The sequence below is a fragment of the Coregonus clupeaformis genome, chromosome 26, assembly GCF_020615455.1.
Source record: "Coregonus clupeaformis isolate EN_2021a chromosome 26, ASM2061545v1, whole genome shotgun sequence".
NCBI lineage: Eukaryota > Metazoa > Chordata > Actinopteri > Salmoniformes > Salmonidae > Coregonus > Coregonus clupeaformis.
Window position 1 is genome coordinate 51161946 of NC_059217.1, and position 13900 is coordinate 51175845.

At 42.4% G+C, this 13900-nt stretch overlaps 1 long non-coding RNA gene across 1 annotated transcript; it reads left to right on the forward strand.

Moving 5' to 3' along the window:
• Window positions 1–282: 282 nt before the first annotated feature.
• LOC121537916 lies at window positions 283–1364 on the forward strand. The gene is made up of 4 exons (XR_006657461.1): window positions 283–327; window positions 579–725; window positions 846–991; window positions 1100–1364. It is a non-coding gene; the product is annotated as an uncharacterized LOC121537916 (long non-coding RNA).
• Window positions 1365–13900: the final 12536 nt, after the last annotated feature.

Sequence of the window (13900 nt, forward strand, 5' to 3'; positions counted from 1 at the left end):
TACAGGTAACGAGGGAGGACAGAGGAGCCTCTTAAAGAAGAAGTTACAGGTCTGTGAGAGCCAGAAATCTTGCTTGTTTGTAGGTGACCAAATACTTATTTTCCACCATAATTTGAATAAATTCATTAAAAATCCTACAATGTGATTTTCTGGATTTTTTTCCTCAATTTGTCTGTCATAGTTGACGTGTACCTATGTTGAAAATTACAGGCCTCTCTCATCTTTTTAAGTGGGAGAACTTGCACAATTGGTGGCTGACTAAATACTTTTTTTCCCCACTGTACGTCAAGCTGTCTGAGCTGACATTCAATGCTTTCTTGAAAGAAGGTAGGTATAATAGGTTAAAGCAATACATATCACCCTAATGACAAAATAATACAGCATTAAGCTATTATCTTATGATATCTATTTAGGTCTATAGTCATTTCTGCTGTGCTTTATATTTTCAGTAACATAAAATCAGGTGCAGATCCTTGTCTTTCATCATTTTGTGAACACATGAGGCAACCTTAAGTATGAACTTGGATTCTTGTGAGAAGGGAATGCATGTTTTTCTTTTTTTTCTTCTTTTTTAACAGTGTGTCTAAAATTCAACATACCAGAAAGCAGAAAGCCAGACATTAAGGTGTATGACCAGTCTGACACAGAAGTTGACTCAGATGTTTTTGAAGAATTAGTAAAGGAGTCACCTGGAACTTTCAGAATCATGCTGGGCAATGGACTTGGTATTCATTCATTCAATTAGTTTTTTAGTTTAAAGGCCAGAATGAGAACCTTTATTGTCTTAAAAATAACAGTTTATTGTAATATGTTTCTATGTTTTGCACAAATTTCATAATGAACAGATACCTCTCATTCATCATCATGCTCGGGTACATCTGATGACACCATCATTCTGAATTTCACTGTGTGTGACGATGTTGAAGAAGTAGCGGCTGGCGAAGGAAGCCAGCCTAAAAGGCCATGCCACATAAACTATGAGGCAAAAGCAGTAAGTGGTGAACATTGCTGTTAAGTCCAATCTGAATGTTGTTTCATCATGTGACAGCATTACATATTGTTTTACAATTACGGAAAGCACATTTCTTTCCACCTATAGCTGATTGAAAAAATCCTAACATCAAAGCCTGGTGGTGAACGCATTATGCAAGAGTATGGAAAACCAAATCTCTGACAGATGCCACCAGAAGACAGATGATCAACATACTTGCTGCTGAGATGACAGAAACACATGGGTAAGCATTAAGCATATAGATGGGCTGTAAAGAAACATTGTTATTATTTTCCGGTTATTAATTATGTAAAATGTGTTGTGCAATATCAATTCAGTGTGATGTTAACTTTGAATTCATATGCTAGGACATCCCCCCAAAAGTGTCAGAGCACAGGGGATAGTAGCTTTGTTTCCCTATCTAGAAGACCCATACTCACAACATGGATATGTAAGTAAATGGGTTATTGCAACATTATGCACATATTCACTCTAAGAAATGGGAATAGTACTCCTTTATAATTTATTTATAATAATATAGGATCATTACTACGATCCGGAGAGTGGTTCCGGATACCTTGCATGGCGATTGAAGACCATACAAAGAAAAACAGCAGAGGAAAGAGGTGCCTCAGTCAGCAAATCTCCTAAAGGTATGTTTTCTGATCAGTGACATGTAATTATAATGGTGACCTGTGAATTGTACAGAAAGGATTTCTTAACACTGTATTTTGTCTTAAGTTGGTGGGCCAGGCCGTGATCGTCAGCCCTTCACCTATGACAGAGAGCCATCTGATGAGGATGTGGAAGCAGCTATTGCTGTTTTGAGACACTCTGCTGATGAAAACACTGTCCGTGAGAAGATGAAAATGACCTTCATATATCGGCAAGCAATGGTCAACGATGAAGCCAAATCATCAGATGTCTTCTCGGTCTTCCCAAGATTTCTGGACACACCAGGACTGGTATGACAACTTAATTCACTGCATCACCAAAAATATCCAATGAAGAATAAGGTAACACTCATTATTTCTGTCTTTGTGTGTTACATTGCAGATAGAACAAGATTTCAGACTTCTGTTTGGTGAGGCCACAGCCAACAAATTCTTGGAGAAGTGGCCAACCACTTTCAAAGCAAAAGTAATAAAGGAAAGCCATGGACTTGTATCCACCACAGAACACAAGGTACAATGTTAACCAGGTTTTTATTTACTTATTTGTAGGCTGGGACAGTGACATGTCTGCCATCTTGCTGCTGCTACATTTGCTACCACCATCTGCACAAGGTAGAAAGAGGCCGGGAAAGATGTCTGCATATCAAGCTGTAGATCAGCTCATCAGATTTCAAAAGGTATGCTTAACAGTTGTTTAAAATATATATTCCATCATCTCAATCTTGTGCACAGTTTGAGGTGATCTTATCTATTGTCAGAGGTTAGTCACCAAAACAATTCTGTTGAATGTGTTTTTTTGTAGGTTGGAACCAGTGTGCAGCAGCATCTTGACAACATCACCCAAAGCAGTCAGCCCTACCTTCTCGCCCAGGGATCCACACAGAGCAGCATTCACTCCTACTTCATTGTGGTTGACAAGCATGCTCTTCCATGCAAGGCAACAGGTTCAGTAGGAGCTTTTGACGAAGTCTTTAAAGCCCATTACGTATTTGGTACGTCATACAGTTCTTCCTTGAGCAGCTTTTTCACTTTTGTGCAAACAACCATCTATAACATCGACATGGGGGAAACAAAGGAGACTCCTAGAGTTGCTGAGTTGCGAGCAAGAATGGTGCGTTAGTTGAGATAAAACTATGAAGTGTTTTCTTTGCAAAAGTGACCATGGAAGTCCAAACAACCTTGTTAAGCACCTTAAGATAATTCATGGGCTATGTACAGGCAGGACTCTTTTTCTGAAATGTGGTCAAGAAGGATGCTCACGTTCTTTTGGTAGCTTTTCTGGTTTTAGAAAACATCTTAACAAGTGCCACGGAGAAAGTTTAGTATTCTATAGAAGATGATCTTTCAGACCCTCAAAGTACCGTCAACACCAGTAATATTTCTCATGTTGAAGTGTCGACTGAATGTTTAGAGGCTGAGTCAGAGTTATCTTCGCCATACATTGTAAATAGTTGTGCAGCTGTTATTTCTGATCTAAAGGCAGCAGGTGTTGGTCAAAGTACAGTAAATACTGTAGTGATTTCCATGGAAGAGATTGTTCAAGATATTCATCAGCATGCTAAAGAAACAGTGATAAAGCATGTATTTAGTAATGAAAGAGAAACAGAAATGTGCAAGAAAGTTGAGGCGTGTTTTGAGGGGGTTAGAGAATCCTTTCACAGTTCTAAATTCGGAATACAAGCGATCAAAATTTATGACTGCCAAGTGGGAAATAGTAGAACCAGTTGAATGTGTGATTGGTTCAAGATTTGACACAAGACGAAATAAAAAGACTGGAACATATGATCAGGTAGTAGTTCAAGATAAATTCATGTATATTCCAATTTTATCTACACTGCAGTCAATATTTAAAAGTCAGTATTTTGCAGAAATGTTGCAAAGCTCAGCTACCAGCAACTCTAGACTGAGAGATATTTGTGATGGATCTTTTTTTTAAGTCACCCCCTGTTCTCAACTGAGAAGCAGACAATACAGGTCCAGATGTTCTATGATGATTTTGAGGTCGCTAACCCATTGGGTTCCAAGCGAGGTATTCATAAATTGGGTGGAGTATATTTTACTTTAAGAAACTTCTCTCCAAAATGGAATTCTTTTTTGCTAACATACACCTGTGCGCCTTATTTCATACTCAAGATGTTAAACGATATGGTTTTAGTGAAATTTTTGCTCCCATTGTTCGAGACATTAAAGTGTTAGAGAGCGATGGTATTGAGATTCCATTATACAGTGGTTATGTACGTGGCACTGTAGTACAGGTAACAGGTGATAATTTGGGTTTGCATAGTTTGTTTGGTCTGGTGGAGTCTTTCAGTGCAAGGTACTGTTGCAGGTTCTGTTTAGCAGAAAAGGAGGACTTTCAAACAGAATTCTCTGAAGATTCTTCCAAAATAGTTTTACGCACCAAAGATATGCATACTGCTCACTGTCAAGAAATGGCTTGTAATCCATCCCTTCCGTATGTTTTTGGTGTGAAAAGGTCATGCATATTAAATTCATTGAGGTATTTTCACACAACTGAGAACTTCTCAGTTGATGTGATGCATGATGTGTTAGAAGGGGTTGGCCAGTACGAATTGAAGTTATTATTTCTGTATTTGAATGAAAAACATGTTACATCAGGAGAAATACATTCAAGAATACAAAGTTTTGATTATGGTTTCACAGAGAGAAATAACAGGCCTGTGACTGTTAATTTAAGTGAAGGATCTAATGATCTGGGACTGAATGCAATTCAGTCCTGGTGCTTACTTAGGAATGTTCCTCTTATCTTTGGAGATTTGGTAACTTCTACTGACCAACACTGGGGCCTGCTTCTTTTATTATTGCAAATAATTAACATTATATTCTCGCCCATGTTATCTCAAGGTCTATGTGTATATTTAAAACATTTGATTGTTGATCACCATACACTGTTTAAGAAGTTGTATCCTCAGAAAAAACTTTTACCAAAGCACCATTTTCTTATCCACTATCCCCGCTGCATCCAGAAAATAGGGCCTGTACTTCATAGTTGGTGTATGAGGTATGAAGGCAAACATAATTTTTTCAAAAAACAGCTTAAATCGTTTAAAAATATTACCAAAACGCTGGCAAAAAAGCATCAGAATCATATGGCATATAGTTGGCGAAGATCAACAACTTTTAGTCGGTTAGATATTGGTCCAGGAAAAATGGTGGCTTTAAATATGGTAAAAGGAGGTTCTGAAATTGCTTTGGCAATGCAAGTGCCCAGTAGCATTCAGGTTATGAAGGTTAATTGGGCTAAACATAATGGGTATGTTTATCGCCCACACTTGGTTATCTGTGGCGAAGTTGACTCTGAAGTGCCCTTGTGTTATCAGATTGAGTCAGTTCTGATAATGTGTGAAAAACTGTTACTACTCACAGTGCCTTTAGTTACAGTAACTTTTCAAGAACATTTCCATGCATATGAGGTGATCAGATCAAAGCATGATTTAGTTTTTTTTCATGTCGACAACCTGCACTACCCTAGACCTTTTGACATACAAAGGTCATATGGAGGAAATGACACAGCTCTCCTTGTTGTGCCATATTGCTTTCTCTGGTGAACATTTTTATGATGTTATACTTCTGTCATAGACAAGGCAATGGGTGTACAATGTAAATTCACGGACATTGAAATTATACTTTTTTTTTCAATAAATGTGGGTGCTCTCATCTTGTATTATTGTGCTTTGTTTTATTTGATAGTATTGATATTTCTATAATTCAGTAACACTACATCATATGATTTAAATAAAAAAAAAAAACACTGTAGAGAAATGAAAAGTAAATATCATTACACTTTAAAGTGTCATTTTTTGAAGTAAAATTGTAGTTGACTTAACTCTATACAGTGTAATCATATTACTCTCAACAGTGTGATTAAACTACAGTGTTAAATATTTTGACACATTTCATTGTTATTTTTTACACAATATGGAGTAGAATTAACTCTAAAAGTTTTACACTGACCAAAGAGTACATTTTACACTGATTTTGAGTGGGACCAAATGTTATCTGAAACAGAGTTAAATTCAACTCGATAGGAGTTAAATTAACACTTCTGTTTTTACTGTGTACATAAGGCTGCCACTCGCTGTTATGTTACAACCCTTTAAATATAGTGCCGGGCGGGGGGAACCTGGGATGGGAGGGCTAGGGGCTAGGGAGGAGGGCGGCTGGGGAAGGGGGGGGACGGTTTACAGAGAGGGTCTTCTGGGAGGGGGGCGACCAATGAATGGGTTTCCCTGTGGGTTCTGCTTTTTATTTTACATCCATGGGCTTATCAACACTAACCAACACTCGATCCCTCTGATGTCAACAACTACAGACCAGTATCCCTTCTTTCTTTTCTCTCCAAAACTCTTGAGCGTGCCGTCTTTAGCCAACTCTCTTGCTATCTCTCCCAGAATGACCTTCTTGATCCAAACCAGTCAGGTTTCAAGACTGGTCATTCAACTGAGACTGCTCTTCTCTGTGTCACGGAGGCTCTCCGCACTGCTAAAGCTAACTCTCTCTCCTCTGCTCTTGTCCTTCTAGACCTGTCTGCTGCCTTTGATACTGTGAACCATCAGATCCTCCTCTCCACCCTCTCCGAGTTGGGCATCTCCGGCGCGGCTCAATCTTGGATTGCGTCCTACCTGACCGGTCGCTCCTACCAAGTGGCGTGGCGAGAATCTGTCTCCGCACCACGTGCTCTCACCACTGGTGTCCCCCAGGGCTCAGTTCTAGGCCCTCTCCTATTCTTCTTGGCTCTGTCATATCCTCACATGGCCTCTCCTATCATTGCTACGCAGACGACACACAACTAATCTTCTCCTTTCCCCCTTCTGATAACCAGGTGGCGAATCGCATCTCTGCATGTCTGGCAGACATATCAGTGTGGATGACGGATCACCACCTCAAGCTGAACCTCGGCAAGACGGAGCTGCTCTTCCTCCCGGGGAAGGACTGCCCGTTCCATGATCTCGCCAATCACGGTTGACAACTCCGTTGTGTCCTCCTCCCAGAGTGCGAAGAGCCTTGGTGTGACCCTGGACAACACCCTGTCGTTCTCCGCTAACATCAAGGCGGTGACCCAATCCTGCAGGTTCATGCTCTACAACATTCGGAGAGTACGACCCTGCCTTACACAGGAAGCGGCACAGGTCCTAATCCAGGCACTTGTCATCTCCCGTCTGGATTACTGCAACTCGCTGTTGGCTGGGCTCCCTGCCTGTGCCATTAAACCCCTACAACTCATCCAGAATGCCGCAGCCCGTCTGGTGTTCAACCTTCCCAAGTTCTCTCACGTCACCCCGCTCCTCCGCACACTCCACTGGCTTCCAGTTGAAGCTCGCATCTGCTACAAGACCATGGTGCTTGCCTACGGAGCTGTGAGGGGAACGGCACCTCCGTACCTTCAGGCTCTGATCAGTCCCTACACCCAAACGAGGGCATTGCGTTCATCCACCTCTGGCCTGCTGGCCCCACTACCTCTGCGGAAGCACAGTTTCCGCTCAGCCCAGTCAAAACTGTTCGCTGCTCTGGCACCCCAATGGTGGAACAAGCTCCCTCACGACGCCAGGACAGCGGAGTCACTCACCACCTTCCGGAGACACTTGAAACCCCACCTCTTTAAGGAATACCTTGGATAGGATAAAGTAATCCTTCTACCCCCCCTTACCCCACCCCCCAAAAAAAGAACAAAACAAGTAAAGTGGTTGTCCCACTGGCTATAAGGTGAATGCACCAATTTGTAAGTCGCTCTGGATAAGAGCGTCTGCTAAATGACGTAAATATAAATGTAAAATTACATCATTAATAATACACTATAGATAATGATTACACCATTAACAATACACTAAAGATAATGATTACATCATTAATAATACACTATAGATAATGCTTACACCATTAATAATACACTATAAATAATGATTACATCAGTACTAATACACCATAGATAATAATTACATCATTAATAATACACTATAGATAATGATTACACCATTCATAACACACTATAGATAATGATTACATCATTAATAATACACTATAGATAACGATTACATCATTAATAATACACTATAGATACTGATTACATCATTAATAAAAACTATAGATAATGATTACATCATTAATAACAACTATAGATAATGATTACATCATTAATAATACACTATAGATAATGATTACATCAGTAATAATACACACGCGGCCGGCTACGACAGAGCCTGGATATTCTAGCTAAGAAACCATGTTAATATAGCAATGCCACAAGAAACACACCTGCCCTAATAGGACGCACATAAAATAGAGAACCATTTATACAAACTGGCTGCTTCTTCATCAGCCCCAAACAAAACTAAGGGCGTTATCAGAATGATACATAAGAAACTCAAAATCAACATCCTTGGTAAAGGCAAAGACCAAGAAGGTAGAATCACTTTCCGTAGCCTTTTTCTGCAGTCAAATGACCTAGTGGCCTCACGGGTGGATTGTTATTAATATTTTTCATAATTTCATAATTGTTAAATGTGATTTAAAAAAAGACACCAGTACTTTAAAAAAGCTGCCGAAAATCCAGTGTTTCTATATCAAACGGTTTTGCTATATTTCAATCTTCTGTGATGTATATAAAGTGTAAATGGAATGCAAACTCAAAATGTAATACATTTCAACTCCTATATCTAACATGGTACTGTTGTCTTCTTCTTTTTTTTTTAAGCCCATAACCATGTGTGTCAGGTGTATACTTTTGTTTCAAAGTAGATTTGTTTAAGACGACCAACAAAACACTCTGTGTGACCCTGATATAGCCCACTGCAGTAAAAGGTTAAATGTATCCATAATGGAAAGAAAATTGCCTTTGTTAATGTGTATGCTCCAAATTCGTATGATCCTACGTTGTTTTATTTATTTAACTTTTATTTAACCAGGCTAGTCAATTAAACCGTTAATAAATAGGTTATAAAAAATTGGTCAAAATAGTGCGACAGCCAGTCAGTGCTTGCCAAACAGTGAGCCACTATTTACCTAAAGCTATTAACCATTTAAATATGCACTTACAAATGCGTATGATATTGAACCCTTATATATCATCATGCAACCTTATTTTCAATGGTTGCACAGTTAAACAATAGTTATTTTCTCACTTTTGGGTGTGATGCATTGTTGCTCTGTCCCAGGAACATAAATGGTTGGTTTTCAGACCAATGGTCAACTCCCATGATGTGTTTTGCCCCACGTTTGAAAACCTGATGATGCATTGCTACACTTCTTTATTCCAGGAATGAAGGCGTCGTCTGAAGATCTCAAGACATATTGTTGGTGTGGTTTGTTTGGTTTTGGAGACATTCCCCCAACTTTGTGAGATCTACCCATCTGTGTTGACACTGACATCACGTGACAGTGCATCATGAAGAATCAGGATGGATGTGGCTATGAGAAGTGTGCAAAGGCCAGACAGAAGAGATTGCGCAAAAAATAAATATTGTTCACAAGATAACAATGTTGACATAGGAGAGAGGGTCAATTCTCAATGCAATTTGTTTCACTTTTGGATACAGAAGTTCTGCAGGATGATTCAGCAAACTGCTCAGCTAGCAAAGTAGCTAGCTAGCTAGCTAGCTAGCTAACGTTTGCTAGCACCTCTGTCCTACCTAGCTTAATAGGAAACACTAGCTAACTAGCTAGTTAGCATTAGGTAAAACCTAAAACATATGTTTGAATATAGAAATTCTGCTAGATGATTTAGCACGAGATAATCTTTGGCATGATATAGTTAGCTAGTTAAGTAGATCGCGTGGTTTGCTGGCTAGTTAGCTTCACTAGCACGGCGGTTCCATTCTATGACGGTGCCACGTTGAAAGTCACTGAGCTGTGTGCTCGATTTTATACACCTGTCAGCAACAGGTATGGCTGAAATAGCCGAATCCACTAATTTGAAGGGGTGTCCAAATACTTTTGTATATATACATATATATATATATATATATATATATATATATATATATATATATATATATATATATATATATATATATATACAGTGGGGAGAACAAGTATTTGATACACTGCCGATTTTGCAGGTTTTCCTACTTACAATATAGAGGTCTGTAATTTTGATCATAGGTACACTTAAACTGTGAGAGACGGAATCGAAAACAAAAATCCAGATAATCACATTGTATGATTTTTAAGTAATTAACTTGCATTTTATTGCATGACATAAGTATTTGATCACCTACCAACCAGTAAGAATTCCGGCTCTCACAGACCTGTTAGCTTTTCTTTAAGAAGCCCTCCTGTTCTCCACTCATTACCTGTATTAACTGCACCTGTTTGAACTCGTTACCTGTATAAAAGACACCTGTCCACACACTCAATCAAACAGACTCCAACCTCTCCACAATGGCCAAGACCAGAGAGCTGTGTAAGGACATCAGGGATAAAATTGTAACACACTACGCCGTCATGGATTAAAATCCTGCAGCGCACGCAAGGTCCCCCTGCTCAAGCCAGCGCATGTCCAGGCCCGTCTGAAGTTTGCCAATGACCATCTGGATGATCCAGAGGAGGAATGGGAGAAGGTCATGTGGTCTGATGAGACAAAAATATAGCTTTTTGGTCTAAACTCCACTCGCCATGTTTGGAGGAAGAAGAAGGATGAGTACAACCGCAAGAACACCATCCAAACTGTGAAGCATGGAGGTGGAAACATCATTCTTTGGGGATGCTTTTCTGCAAAGGGGACAGGACGACTGCACCATATTGAGGGGAGGATGGATGGGGCCATGTATCGCGAGATCTTGGTCAACAACCTCCTTCCCTCAGTAAGAGCATTGAAGATGGGTCGTGGCTGGGTCTTCCAGCATGACAACGACCCGAAACACACAGCCAGGGAAACTAAGGAGTGGCTCCGTAAGAAGCATCTCAAGGTCCTTGAGTGGCCTAGCCAGTCTCCAGACCTGAACCCAATAGAACATCTTTGGAGGGAGCTGAAAGTCCGTATTGCCCAGCGACAGCCCCGAAACCTGAAGGATCTGGAGAAGGTCTGTATGGAGGAGTGGGCCAAAATCCCTGCTGCAGTGTGTGCAAACCTGGTCAAGACCTACAGGAAACGTATGATCTCTGTAATTGCAAACAAAGGTTTCTGTACCAAATATTAAGTTCTGCTTTTCTGATGTATCAAATACTTATGTCATGCAATTACTTAAAAATCATACAATGTGATTTTCTGGATTTTTGTTTTAGATTCCGTCTCTCACAGTTGAAGTGTACCTATGATAAAAATTACAGACCTCTACATGCTTTGTAAGTAGGAAAACCTGCAAAATCAGCAGTGTATCAAATACTTGTTCTCCCCACTGTATATATATATATATATATATATATATATATATATCTATATATATATATATATATATTGTGACGTCACGAGAGGCTACACAGCTTTCAGCGGGATTGCTCAAGTAGTGCAAGGAGACAAGGTTCAAACAACACAAGGATTTTATTATAGGTCTTGGGGAAATTAACGAAAATATAACAAAATTCTGTTCTCTTGTGGCTCTTTAAGGGTTAACAGTTCAGGGATGTCTCTTCCACATCCAAAGTCATAATTCTCACTCGCTCAGATAACTTTTCCCCAGCCTTACTGTAGTCCACGTTGCAGCTAGTGGCCAACCCAGCAAAAAGTCCTTCCAAATGTCTCTCACGTATTTCCACAGGTGCATGTATCCAAAGGTGAGTATTTCCCAAAGGTAAGTATCTCCAAATCCTTATATTCCTCATGGAAGTGGACGTGCAGCACTCTTGTCCTCCAGAGAGCCCAGGTTGGAGACTGTGTCTCTTCCCTTCCCAAAACCTTCAGCTCATCAGCTCCTCATTTGTTTCAGCTGCGTGGGAAGATTGGCCATAGAGGGGTGGAGTTCCCGACCATACCAGCAGATGGAGCCATAGCTGTCTGGGTTTGCAGCCACCTCCGGGGGATGTAACGTCCCTCCAGGACACAGCCTCTCGTGACATCACACATCCCCCTCCTCGGGACCGACGTCTCGTCGGGGTAAAGGCAGCGAAGAAGGCATCACGCCGGGAGAGGGCGTCCGCATTGCCGTGGTGCTTGCCAGACTGCTCTCTCTTCAACTCCTCCAACTCTAGGACCAGGGACTCAGCCTCCTGTTGTCTCTCCTTGAGTTTCTTACTGAACGCATCAGCCTTGGTTTTAGCAGAGTTTAGCTTCTGTTGAGCAGCTTTCAGTTCCTTCTCTCTCTCTGCCTCCGCATTCTTCATCTTGTTCTCCAACACCTTGTACTTCTCCTCTGCCTTCTTCTGGACCTCCTTACTACTGCGCAGGGTCTCCTCACACTCCTCGATGGTCCTGCGCAGCCTCTCCAGCTCCTCCTGTTGCTTAGGAAGGAGCTCTGTTGGAGTTTAGCCTGGAGGATATCTAACTCTTCTGTCTTCATGTCTAACTGTTGCTTTAACAAACGATACCTCTCCGCGGTCCCCTTCAGACCAGACAGTTCTTTGTCCAGATTCTGTAGCTCCGTCTCTGTGTCGGTCTGGGCACCTGCCATCCCTATCAGAGCCCGGGCGGGAGTGAGTAACTCGGAGGATTGCACCGGAGCCTTCCCAGGATGAGTCTTGCCTCTCCGTTTCCGAGGTACTCGGGTTATCCTCTCCTGAGACTCTCTCCAGAGTGGGTAAAAGGCTGGGCAGTCTCGTCCAATTAGGACAGGGACGGGGAGGGAATCAACCACCCCCGCCGTCGTGTGTATGGTTCCCCGTGTGCTGGTCATTGTAAGTTCAGTAATGGGGTATTCTCTGGTGTCCCCATGGACACAGGAAACTGGGAGGACTTTCCCCGGGGTCAGACACGTTGGGCCCACCAAATCCTTACGCACCAGGGTGGCCCGGCTACCAGAATCCAGTAAGGCCTCCACATCATGGTGATTCACAGTTACCGGGCAGGTGGGGGGGGTCGATCTGGGCCGCCATCTACGACTCCCAAGAGCGAGGCAAACGGTGTGTGGGTGCTGAGCTGGAGGACTACGCAGTGGGCATAGGTTCCTCGGCTGGTTTCCCACACTGCCAGGAGATATGTCCCATCTCCCCACACCGGTAACACTGTCGAAGTTTCCCCCTCCTGGTGTACTCTTCTTGGACCCGCCGGGTTTCTGGCTCCCCCTGGAGCCGGGATAAGTCCTGACGTGGCTGGGTTCGAGACCTTGGGGTCCTTTGGACGGGTTCTTCCCATTTGTGGTGGGGCCGCACTCCTGGGGTCTTTTCGGGAAGCATTCAGCATCTCCGCTGTGGCCTGGTACTTTTCCACAGCTTCCACGGTCAGATCAGCCGTGGTCAAGGCCTGTTGACTGATGAACCGTTTTGCCTCATAAGGCAGGGCGCGTGAGGTAACGATCCACCACAACGGCCTCCACCACCGCCGCTGCTGTATTCCTCTGCGGATCCAGCCATTTCCTTGCGATTCGGACAAGTTCATGCATCTGCGCCCGAGGAGGTTGGTCTGGTTGGAAGGTCCAGCTGTGAAAGCGCTGGGCCATACCAAACTTTGTGAGTCCATATCTGCTGAGGATCTCAGACTTCAGGGCATCATAGTCAGTAACCTGGTCAGGGCCCAGGTCCCGGACAGCATTCAGCGATTCCCCGGTTAGAAAGGGGGGCTAACAGACCAACCCACTGTTGCTTGGGCCAGGCTTCCCTAGTGGCCGTGGCATCAAATGCATGCAGGTATGCCTCAATGTCATCGGTAGCTCCCATCTTAGATATAAAGTCACTTGCCTTTATTGGGTGGGTATTTTGGACCACCCTCTGTCTCTGCAACTGCAACTCCTCTGCCTTCAGAAGGTTGGCTTTCTTTTGCTCCTCCAAGAGAGCCACGTTTGCTTGCATCTGGGCTTGCTGGCCAGCAACAAGGGCTTTCAATATGTCCTCCATTTCAGTCGGCGGGGAGCCTACGGCCAACTTGGAAAACTGGGTGATCAAACCTTCGGTATCCTCCTCTGACATGCACTATTAACGCTTGAGCGTGCCCGTATTCTCCACCATCTGTGACGTCACGAGAGGCTACACAGCTTTCAGCGGGATTGCTCAAGTAGCGCAAGGAGACAAGGTTCAAACAACACAAGGATTTTATTATAGGTCTTGGGAAATTAACGAAAATATAACAAAATTCTGTTCTCTTGTGGCTCTTTAAGGGTTAACAGTTCAGGGATGTCTCTTCCACATCCAA